The sequence below is a fragment of the Ylistrum balloti genome, unplaced genomic scaffold (genome assembly GCF_031769215.1).
Source record: "Ylistrum balloti isolate Yb309-2 unplaced genomic scaffold, AGI_CSIRO_Ybal_v1 Utg370368, whole genome shotgun sequence".
NCBI lineage: Eukaryota > Metazoa > Mollusca > Bivalvia > Pectinida > Pectinidae > Ylistrum > Ylistrum balloti.
In genome coordinates this window covers 382,943-394,972 of record NW_026782259.1, presented here as the reverse complement: position 1 = coordinate 394,972, position 12,030 = coordinate 382,943, and positions in this window count along the sequence as shown.

Genomic DNA, 12,030 nt, shown 5'->3' with positions numbered 1-12,030 from the left:
ATATCTTTATACATGTCATAATCATTTCATATTTTTGTAGTCTGATAAAATGATTTATTTTTCACATGAAACAAGGATTAGTCTTCCTCGTTTTATTATCCACCTGTAATCAGTTATCAAAGGCTGGGTCCTTGATAATTGATTACAGGTGGATAATAAAGGGCTGGACCCTTTAATGACAGATATAGGTTACATTAGTTCCTTTGAATCATCTGTTATTTACAAAATTTTTATATTGTTGAATAATTTCCAAAAGATGTCTAACAAATTCTTCCTTGAGGTGTGCTAAATTTTATTCACATATTAAGAGTTAATACAGCTGTTACCCAGACTCTCAAATCTGTTTAAATCTTCCCTATTTATAACTTTCCAATTTAAGAATATACAGATTTAGAAATTACTTATTTTAGATGTCTTTATTACAATCGTGTTTACTGTAGCTCGAGTCCAAAGGGACTATGTGGTAAAGTTAGTTTTGTAATTTATATAAAAAAAAAAAAAGATAAAAAAAAAAATTTTTTAAAGGATGGCAACTCAGAGAATTTTATACTTAACCTATCTATAAGTAAATTTGTTGAGTCAACGTCTAGTTAAGGAAGACAAAGTTTGCCTAGATTACTCTCGTGTTTTATTAATGAAACTATAAACTTAATTAGTAAGCCACCTGGAGGTCCTAATGGTGACTTTACATCTAGATACCAGACAAATATGCTGAGTCAATAGAATAAATCACACTTGCAGCCTAGAAGCTAACTACACTGTTCATTTGTCATTATATATACGGTAGTACAAAATATTGCAGTCTACTGAAAATTTTATTTCCCAAAATAACAAATGCTATATACTTATTATATAAAAATACTTATGATAAAATGAAATATTATTTAGTTACAAAATGAGAATTTTGAAAATACATTTAGGCTATGCACAATTCTGATTTCAACAGCAACATTAAAATATAAACAAAGTGAACTTTAAAGTTACAAAATCTAGTCCTCAAGTTCTTCAGTTGTACAGCCACTGAGTTTTTATTTAACTTTATTTAGTTATTTTTTATGTAGAAGACGAAATGCATTGAAATATTTCTGTTGTACTGGAATTTTGCATTGCATTCTTTTGTAAGATAAAATATTTACATCTTTAAAATTAAATTTTAATCAACTGCATGATTCAATTGATAAAGAACAAGTAATCTTTTATATGTCACAATTTTCTGAATCTCCATATTTATACTTGCAGGTCAAGATACATATATCATATTTATATTTATATATTATAATATATATTATTTATTTATCAAAGATTTTAAGCACATGAAGAAAATCAGCGAATTGTGCTATTTCAGCTAGATTTATATCTTGATCTGACTGAAGCAATGCTTTTTATATTTGTATTTAAATATTTGATGAAATGTGTTGTGATAAAGTCAGTGTATGTATGGAGCCAGCATGGACATTTGTAATGATAATTTGTGATCCAATCAAGAAGTGTCAATTAATGGAACAAAAGAAAAGTTAATGCTAAAAGTTATGACAGCAATGTCTATATATAAATGTAATGGTGAATTAGTTATTTGGAGATATTAGAAACCTTACTGATGAAAATAAATAATGATATCCCACACTTTCATATTGATAAGCTGTTTATTGCATATCTCAGAACAGGATTGAATTATTTGAAAATTCTGTTTTTTATCAAAACTGTGAATGTGCACAAGTTTTTGGTGTAATAAGGTATTACCATATTCCAACATATACATGTATACTAAAATCCTCCACCCAGGTGAAAATTGCACAGTGACTTATTTACGAGATTTTACTTATGACCAAGGATGACTAAATATGATTCAATGCCAAATAAATCAAGATTAGATTTTACTTGTCAGTCATCATCAGTTTTTATATACAGGTTTGCCAATGCATTGATGTAGTGAGGAAATAATGAAATAGATGTGTACCTTAGGTTTATACAAATCATAGATAATTTTAATGGTATACTGACTTTAGTAAAGTTGTGGTTTTTTCAACATTATCTTTAACTGTGTGATTATTTTGATTTCTTTCTAAACATGAAATTATGAAAACCAATAAATCATTAGACAACTCCAATAGTTGTTCTTTTATTTATGAAATATCTCTTTAAAACATTGTACATTGTACAAGAGTTTTATATGCCACCTCAAACACTACGGATGAGTTTTATATGCCTGCTACAAACACTATGGAGGAGTTTTATATGCCTGCTACAAACACTAATGATGAGTTTTATATGCCCACCAGAAACAATAATGATGAGTGTTATATGCCCACCACAAACAATAATGATGAGTTTTATATGCCTGCTACAAACACTATGGATGTGTTTTATATGCCCACCACAAACACTACGGATGAATTTTATATGCCTGCTACAAACACTACGGATGTGTTTTATATACCCACCACAAATACTACGGATGAGTTTTATATGCCCACCACAAACACTAATGATGATTTTATATGCCCACCACAAACACTAATGACGATTTTATATGCCCACCACAAACACTAATGATGATTTTATATGCCCACCACAAACACTAATGATGATTTTATATGCCCACCACAAACACTAATGATGATTTTATATGCCCACCACAAACACTAATGATGATTTTATATGCCCACCACAAACACTAATGACGATTTTATATGCCCACCACAAACACTAATGATGATTTTATATGCCCACCACAAACACTAATGATGAGTTTTATATGCCCACCACAAACACTAATGACGATTTTATATGCCCACCACAAACACTAATGATGATTTTATATACCCACCACAAACACTAATGACGATTTTATATGCCCACCACAAACACTAATGATGAGTTTTATATGCCCACCACAAACACTAATGATGAGTTTTATATGCCCACCACAAACACTAATGACGATTTTATATGCCCACCACAAACACTAATGATGATTTTATATACCCACCACAAACACTAATGATGATTTTATATGCCCACCACAAACACTAATGATGAGTTTTATATGCCCACCACAAACACTAATGACGATTTTATATGCCCACCACAAACACTAATGATGATTTTATATACCCACCACAAACACTAATGATGATTTTATATGACCACCACAAACACTAATGACGATTTTATATGCCCACCACAAACACTAATGATGAGTTTTATATGACCACCACAAACACTAATGATGAGTTTTATATGACCACCACAAACACTAATGATGAGTTTTATATGCCCACCACAAACACTAATGATGAGTTTTATATGCCCACCACAAACACTAATGATGAGTTTTATATGCCCACCACAAACACTAATGACGATTTTATATGCCCACCACAAACACTAATGATGATTTTATATACCCACCACAAACACTAATGATGATTTTATATGCCCACCACAAACACTAATGATGAGTTTTATATGACCACCACAAACACTAATGATGATTTTATATGCCCACCACAAACACTAATGATGATTTTATATGACCACCACAAACACTAATGATGAGTTTTATATGCCCACCACAAACACTAATGATGATTTTATATGCCCACCACAAACACTAATGATGATTTTATATACCCACCACAAACACTAATGATGATTTTATATACCCACCACAAACACTAATGATGAGTTTTATATGACCACCACAAACACTAATGATGATTTTATATACCCACCACAAACACTAATGATGATTTTATATACCCACCACAAACACTAATGATGAGTTTTATATACCCACCACAAACACTAATGATGATTTTATATACCCACCACAAACACTAATGATGATTTTATATACCCACCACAAACACTAATGATGAGTTTTATATACCCACCACAAACACTAATGATGATTTTATATACCCACCACAAACACTAATGATGATTTTATATACCCACCACAAATACTACGGATGAGTTTTATATGCCCACCACAAACACTAATGATGATTTTATATGCCCACCACAAACACTAATGATGATTTTATATGCCCACCACAAACACTAATGATGATTTTATATGCCCACCACAAACACTAATGATGAGTTTTATATGCCCACCACAAACACTAATGATGATTTTATATGCCCACCACAAACACTAATGATGAGTTTTATATGCCCACCACAAACACTAATGATGATTTTATATGCCCACCACAAACACTAATGATGATTTTATATGCCCACCACAAACACTAATGATGAGTTTTATATGCCCACCACAAACACTAATGATGATTTTATATGCCCACCACAAACACTAATGATGATTTTATATGTCCACCACAAACACTAATGATGATTTTATATGCCCACCACAAACACTAATGATGAGTTTTATATGACCACCACAAACACTAATGATGATTTTATATGCCTGCTACAAACACTAATGATGAGTTTTATATGACCACCACAAACACTAATGATGAGTTTTATATGCCTGCTACAAACACTAATGATGATTTTATATGCCCACCACAAACACTAATGATGATTTTTATATGCCCACCACAAACACTAATGATGATTTTATATGACCACCACAAACACTAATGATGATTTTATATGCCCACCACAAACACTAATGATGATTTTATATGCCCACCACAAACACTAATGATGATTTTATATGCCCACCACAAACACTAATGATGAGTTTTATATGCCCACCACAAACACTAATGATGATTTTATATACCCACCACAAACACTAATGATGATTTTATATGCCCACCACAAACACTAATGATGAGTTTTATATGACCACCACAAACACTAATGATGAGTTTTATATGACCACCACAAACACTAATGATGATTTTATATGCCCACCACAAACACTAATGATGATTTTATATGCCCACCACAAACACTAATGATGAGTTTTATATGCCCACCACAAACACTAATGATGATTTTATATGCCCACCACAAACACTAATGACGATTTTATATGCCCACCACAAACACTAATGATGATTTTATATGCCCACCACAAACACTAATGATGATTTTATATGCCCACCACAAACACTAATGACGATTTTATATGCCCACCACAAACACTAATGATGATTTTATATGCCCACCACAAACACTAATGATGATTTTATATGCCCACCACAAACACTAATGACGATTTTATATGCCCACCACAAACACTAATGATGATTTTATATGCCCACCACAAACACTAATGATGAGTTTTATATGCCCACCACAAACACTAATGATGAGTTTTATATGCCCACCACAAACACTAATGATGATTTTATATGCCCACCACAAACACTAATGACGATTTTATATGCCCACCACAAACACTAATGATGAGTTTTATATGCCTGCTACAATTATTACTGAGGAGTTTTATATGTCACCACTAATATTACTGAGGGGTTTTATATGTCACCACTAACATTACTGAGGGGTTTTATACATCAGAGGGGAGGATTTTCCTCTGGGGAGTAAGATCTTTGGAGAATGGTTTTAGACACTTCACCCTTGAGAGGCTGACCTTGATTTGCAGGTACACAAAATGAAATCCCTGCAACGATGCTTTGTGCCAAACTGAATAAAATTTGTGTTTTTTTTCTATTTATTTTTTTTGCAACTTTAGAAACTGTCCATCAGCCCCAGCAATGGGAAAGCCAGAACAAAACTAATTTATGCATACTTACAAAATTTTTTTATTATTTCTGAGTTTAAAGGCTTAATTTTCAAAAGGAACTGGTAATACTGTCCATTGTTGTAGTTAATATTTGATCCATGACCTTACAAGAAGTTCAAGGTCATAATTGGAACAAACATGATAGCTCTTCATCCCAGCATGCTACAGGTCAAACATATGCATAATGGGTCTTTTGGTTATTGAGAAGTTGTTTAGATTTTGACATATCTGATGTTTGTAACCTTGAAAGTGGTTCAAGGTCAACAATATGAACAAACCTGATAGCCATTCATCCCATCATATTACAGACTCAATATCAGCATTTAGTGCAGCAGATAAGGGAATGTATCTTTCAAAATGTGATACAAGCACCAAACTTGGCACAAATACTCCTTAGGGGTTACTTTTTTGAAAAAATACGCTGGCCACCTGAAATTCAAAATGGCTACCATTTTTCAAGATGGCGGCCATTTTGGCATATAAATTGTCTATTTTGCCATAGAATCTCACTACAGTAACTGATTTAGTTGATCGTTGTGTTAAAAAGTAGGTTTTCAAGTATAAGGAATCCAAAAGTATAACTCTAAGATCTATTTGGAGCTTCTTTCTACCATTTCTATCCCAAAAGAGTGAAAAATTAACAGGAAACGCGGCTTTTGCAATGATATGAAACAACTTTTTATTAAGATTGACGTATGCATATCTAAAAAATGTATATCCAGTTATTCTGCATATTTCAGGAAACTAACTGTATATATTTTAGCCAGAACAGATCTCCAAATATCATTTCAATATCCAATCCAACTGCAGAGTCAAACTTGTCCACGGCTATAATTTTGTTAATAATGTCTTAATGTCTATACATCTTGTTTGTCTTTCTATTGTCGTTTTGATTGGAATTCAGATGAGTTGAATTGGGCCTAATCCTCACATCTGCAGCTACATAATGCCGTACAAGTTAGACCGAAGCGATAGCATTTGCATCTTCCTACGCGGCATTCTGACTTGCACCCACACTTGGTCAGCTGTTGACAACTCTCTGCAATAGGAGGAAGTGTTGTCCAGAAAACCTGCCACAGATCATCTTTCTTTATCCAGCCCCAGTCTGCAGGACTTTGTGTTTCTGGTTGGCGCAGTGTTGACTGACTCCATATGCAACCTGCCTCAAAAGCTGCACGTTTGGCATGCTGGAGCAGTGCTGCTCGAGTTGGGGGAATGGCTTCGTAAGGTCTCTGCTTTCTAGCAAACATATCTAGCCTGGCGTTATCTACACCTGCAGCTGTACTGGACCTGTCATACATCGTCACCACAAACTTTTCCAGGGTCTCCATATCATCATCATCAACTTTTGGTGGGTACTGGCTAAGTTTTGTAAAGACATCAGAAGCTTCGGGACATACATTCCAGGTTTCTAGATATCTCTAGCACTCTGTCGTACGAAATGCTGACACCATGCTCATAAAGCATTGCTGACAACTCTGTGTCCTACTTTGTTTTGTATGGTTGGGAGGACTCCCAGCTGTGCATCAAAAGTCTTTGTATAAAGCATTTCAACTAGTGTCCTCTTTCTGGTTTTGGCATACACAGACGTCCCCATGTAGACAGGGAATGGTGTTTCCCGATCTTTTGAGTGTCTGTGAGTTGCTGCTCCTTCTTTGTATCCTGCATAGCAGTTGTACTGCAACAGTTGTGCAATTGTCAGGTCTGTCTTTGAGGCACCAAATCTCAGTTGAGATTTGATATCAGCCCCATGTTCAACCATTCCCACGAACTGAAGAAGGCTGGTTGGTATGGCGTCTTCAATGCACCCCTCATTGAATGTTCCATTAAATACAGACTTGTGGTCTAGCATGTTTCTTCTCAAGATCTTGGCTGCTTTAGCAAGAGTCATGGCTTCAGAATAGTCAGAGGCTTGTGACAAGACCAAGCCCACATCGTTACAGAAAGCCAGTAAGATATCCCTTCCTTTCCTTTGAGATTCCAACTCAGGAATTTCTGCCAACAGCTTGTCCTTCAGTCTGGTAGAGTTGACATCAGGTGACTCAAGTCCCAGCTGTTGTAGCCGCTGCTTGTATAGGCTAACCAGGTCTGCAAGTCTGAAGATAGAAGGACCTTCAGAGCTCGATTTAGTCTCCATTATGTAGGTCACCAGTTCTGAGAATGCCAATGGATAGGCTTGTTGTTCAACGCTCTGGCACTGCTTCTGCTTCTCAATGTTCCTCAGGTGGTCTCTCTCTCGGTTGTACAGGCCTGTTAGACACATAGAGTGGTACTTGAGTTCCTGTGCTATAACATCACCACCACTAAGAACTGCCAGAAGCCTTCCATCATTTAGATTTTTGGCACAGTCATGTAGTCTTTTATTGAGCTTCATTGTCATGGCCTTTCTCAGTTCAGATTCCGGTTCTTCTCTTTCACATATGAAGCACTCGGACTCTCGACCTTCACGACTGGTTCGTCGCTGCTTAGTTCGCCCTTCACCTGACTCTGTACTCTGAGCAGCAGCCTTTCTTTTTCGTGCCCTCTTCAGTTTGGTGTTGTTGAACATAACACGGCAGCTCTGGTGATAGTTTGCCTTGTTCTTTCTCAGTGTTTGTTCAATGCCTTCACCCTCATCCAGTCTCGCTGGATCCAGAACAATCGGCATTTCATGGAGGGCATGGAAGAGGGGGATATTTGTTGCAATCATGGTGTATAACGTGTCGGTGGAGATATCAGATCATCGTCATCCTTGTCCTCTTGACATAGGCAGCATTTGCTCCAATCAGTTTGCCATTTTGATGACCCTGGTGCTAAACTTGCCATGTTGGATATGGTAAGGCCGAGGGTTTATCCTTTTACCGCCTTAATACCACAATATGAAGATGCACATTCAGGTATGGGATACAACTAGGTTCGGACATGATCACCTACACCTAGCCCGATCGTTCATCCAGTGCCATTTAAGTCCCGTGCGATCTGTACACCTTCCGGGTAACTACATACAGTTATGTAAAGCCCCGTTACCCTTGGCTCGGCTCTCCCGCGCTGGCACACCCTGTCAATTCAGGTGCGGCTATCTAACAACAAGTGGGGCTTAAATTAGATAGCATTTGGGACACTTATAATACAAGAGACAATACTACAAATAGAAGTTATGTATTATTTAGCCGGCACTGAACCCCATGCTGAGTACCACAGCAGTGCAATGTCACCAGTGTGCCCTGGTTGTGCCTTGACATGCACTCTTTTATTCCCTCTCTCCCCTTCCCGGTGAATATGTGTTACTTTCTTCTTCCTCGGTGATATTTGTTTCTTCTGTAGTCCTTGGTGGAGGTGCAGTTCTCATCATCAATGGAGGTGTTCCACATTGGCCAACCATGGATAAGTTCTTGTGTTGAATTCTTGGGTCATAGGTAAGTGTTAGGTAAGCAGTGAGGACCAGTGCCAGGAGTTCTTCCATGGTTAAGGATGTGGCTGACTGCTGAAACAAAGGTACTACCTCTTCTACTACACCCTACACCCCAAACACTATATACATAGACCTACCACGCTACTATACCATTATGTAGGTTGACCACAGCTCTGTAATTTTGATCCGAAGTCCCAAAATAAGGTAAAACGAAGGTATTTAGTGATTCAGAAATTCATAAATCAGATTCTGCATGGTATAAAATGTATGATTTGGCACCAGAATCTTCCATATTGGCAAAGTATGTGCATATTTATTGCAAAAAAGTAAGATTTCGGTATTGATTATGGCCGCCATCTTGAAAAAATGGCAGCCATCTTGAATTTCAGATGGCCAGCGTATTTTTTCAAACAAGTAACCCACAATGAGTATTTGTGCCAAGTTTGGTGCTTGTATCACATTTTGAACGATTCACCTGAAAAAAGTCATTTATCTGCTGCACTAATTCAGGACCTTTTTGTTAAGGAGAAGATGTTTAAATATTGACATATTTGATACTTGTGACATTGAAAGTGGGTCAAGGTCAACAGTATGAACATATTTGGTAGCCTTTCATGCCACCAAACTACAGGCCAAATATCAGCACTCTTGGTTCTTTGGTTATTGAGAAGTCAGCTAAAGATTTTGACTTATCTGTGACCTTGAAAGTAGGTCAAGGTAATTCATTGTAACATTTTGTGATCCTTCATACTAGCATGCTACAGGCTGAATATCAGCACTCTGGGCCTTTTGATTATTGAAAAAATGCAGTTTAAAGATTTCAACAAAATTGAAACCTGTGACCTTGAAAGTGGGTCAAGGTCATTCATTTTGGCAACTAAGTAGTCATTTATCCAAGAGTGCTATGGGCCCAATATCAGCACTTCCTGCCATTTGGTTTTAAGAAGTTGAAAATGTGAATTGTTTATGCCAGACAAAAAGCAATTGCAATCGGCCACTTGAAACTTCATCTCAGGTGACCTAGAAATTCTCCTGATCAAATCTGATGATGAAATTCTGTCATTCCAGAGAAAGCAGTATTTAAAAGATGTTATTCTATTTCCACTATTGGACTACACCCTCTCACCAAAGGGGCCCTTCCCCCACCCCACCAAGACCCACAGCTTCTACAAAATTGATCACCCAAGGATGCAGACAGCCCCAAAGATAAAGAATTTTAAAAATATTTTTTCTATATTACGAAATTGATTTTCCTTCCAACAAGGATGATTCAGACCAAATTTGAGTAAAATCCAATCATCCCTTCAGAAATCCTTCTTTCTTACAATTTGTTACTAACCTCTCACTGAGGTCTTCCTTTTAAAGGGAAGTTGTAGACAAAACAAAATTTATACTGGAGACCTGGTGAGCAACAAACTATTCTATGAAGAAAGTTACGACATATATAGTTATCATGTAAGCAAGTATAACAAGATGTACTGCAGAAAGAAAGGTGATCAAAACACTCCTCTTCTGAGTCAGCGATGTAGAATGTTACCTTTCTACATTGATGGTAAAATTAGGCCATAAACTTCAAATGTTACTTTTCGATTTAAACATGTTTTGAGGTGTTAACAGCAAAACAAATCTGATCTTCATTAACAGCTTTTCACCAACTTTTTACTCCAATGGACAGCATGTCTCTATCACTAGTCCCAACACTTTGAAAATAACGATCATCTGTACTAATTACTAGTGAGACTGATTTTCGTGAAGATATTTCAAGACAATTCTAACAAAACTACTTTCTCAATTCTTACTTCGTTGAGTGTAGATATATAAGTTTATCTGTCCAGTTCAGAACTGCAGTCAATATCTGGAAAACAGTGTACACTAAAAATACTCCCAAGAGATGTCAAAACAGGGTTCATATTACTGATGCTGTATTTGACTCATCAGCCATTTTGTATTTCAGATCAGTCCAAAAAACATACTGGCACAACTATGAAATACACACATATGAAATTTGTGGAAGATGTATTCAAGATTTCTAACAGAGTAATGATAAACTTTTGTATTCAAAATACAAGATGGCCATCTCTCAGCCATTAAGTTCTGAACAGGAATGAAGGGAAACCTACCTATGAAATTTGAGAAAGATCCATGTAATTATAAATAACAAGAATTATTTACACAGATTAGAGAGAACAGACCATTTGAAAATCCTGCCATCTCATTGCATGATGGTGGGTTCAAAAATTTCAATGTGGCAACCGATCAATAAAATAACTTGATAAATTTTCCATTGTTTGATAATCAGAGCAGTTGAAACTGATGTCCTCAGTTGCCAAGGGATGCTGGTTTATACAATCTTACTGTAGTTAATCCTAGATCTTATAATATCTGCACCTGAAACCATGATAGCAAATTTGAATCCATCATGAAATTAGGTCTCAAGAAATATACGGGACAGTGTTTAAAGTTAGATTCGTTCATAATCAAATGTGTATATTATACATAACGGGCTGTGGTCACTATATACAGGCCACAGGTAATCTGTCATTGTGTAGTCTCCCAGAAGGCTATAAAGTGTGTGGCCTTCACTTGTATTACGTTACCCTAGACTATGTTGCATAGTTAACAAATGTAAATGATCTTTAAATGTCTAGCTTGCTAAGAAATCCTTTGCTATCAATTAAAATTATCAAGAAAACAGCAGTTTTTCAATATTTGTGTATTAACTGTCCACAAGGAGTTCCAACCTAATTCTTGTTTTGTTCAAGATTTGTAATTTGTATTCACAAAGATCCCAACATGATCCCTTTCACCCTTTTGAAAAGGATATATAGTAAATGTAGAAATTGGATAGACTTAAATACAATACACTCATACTGTGATGAAGATAAAACCACAAAAACATTGA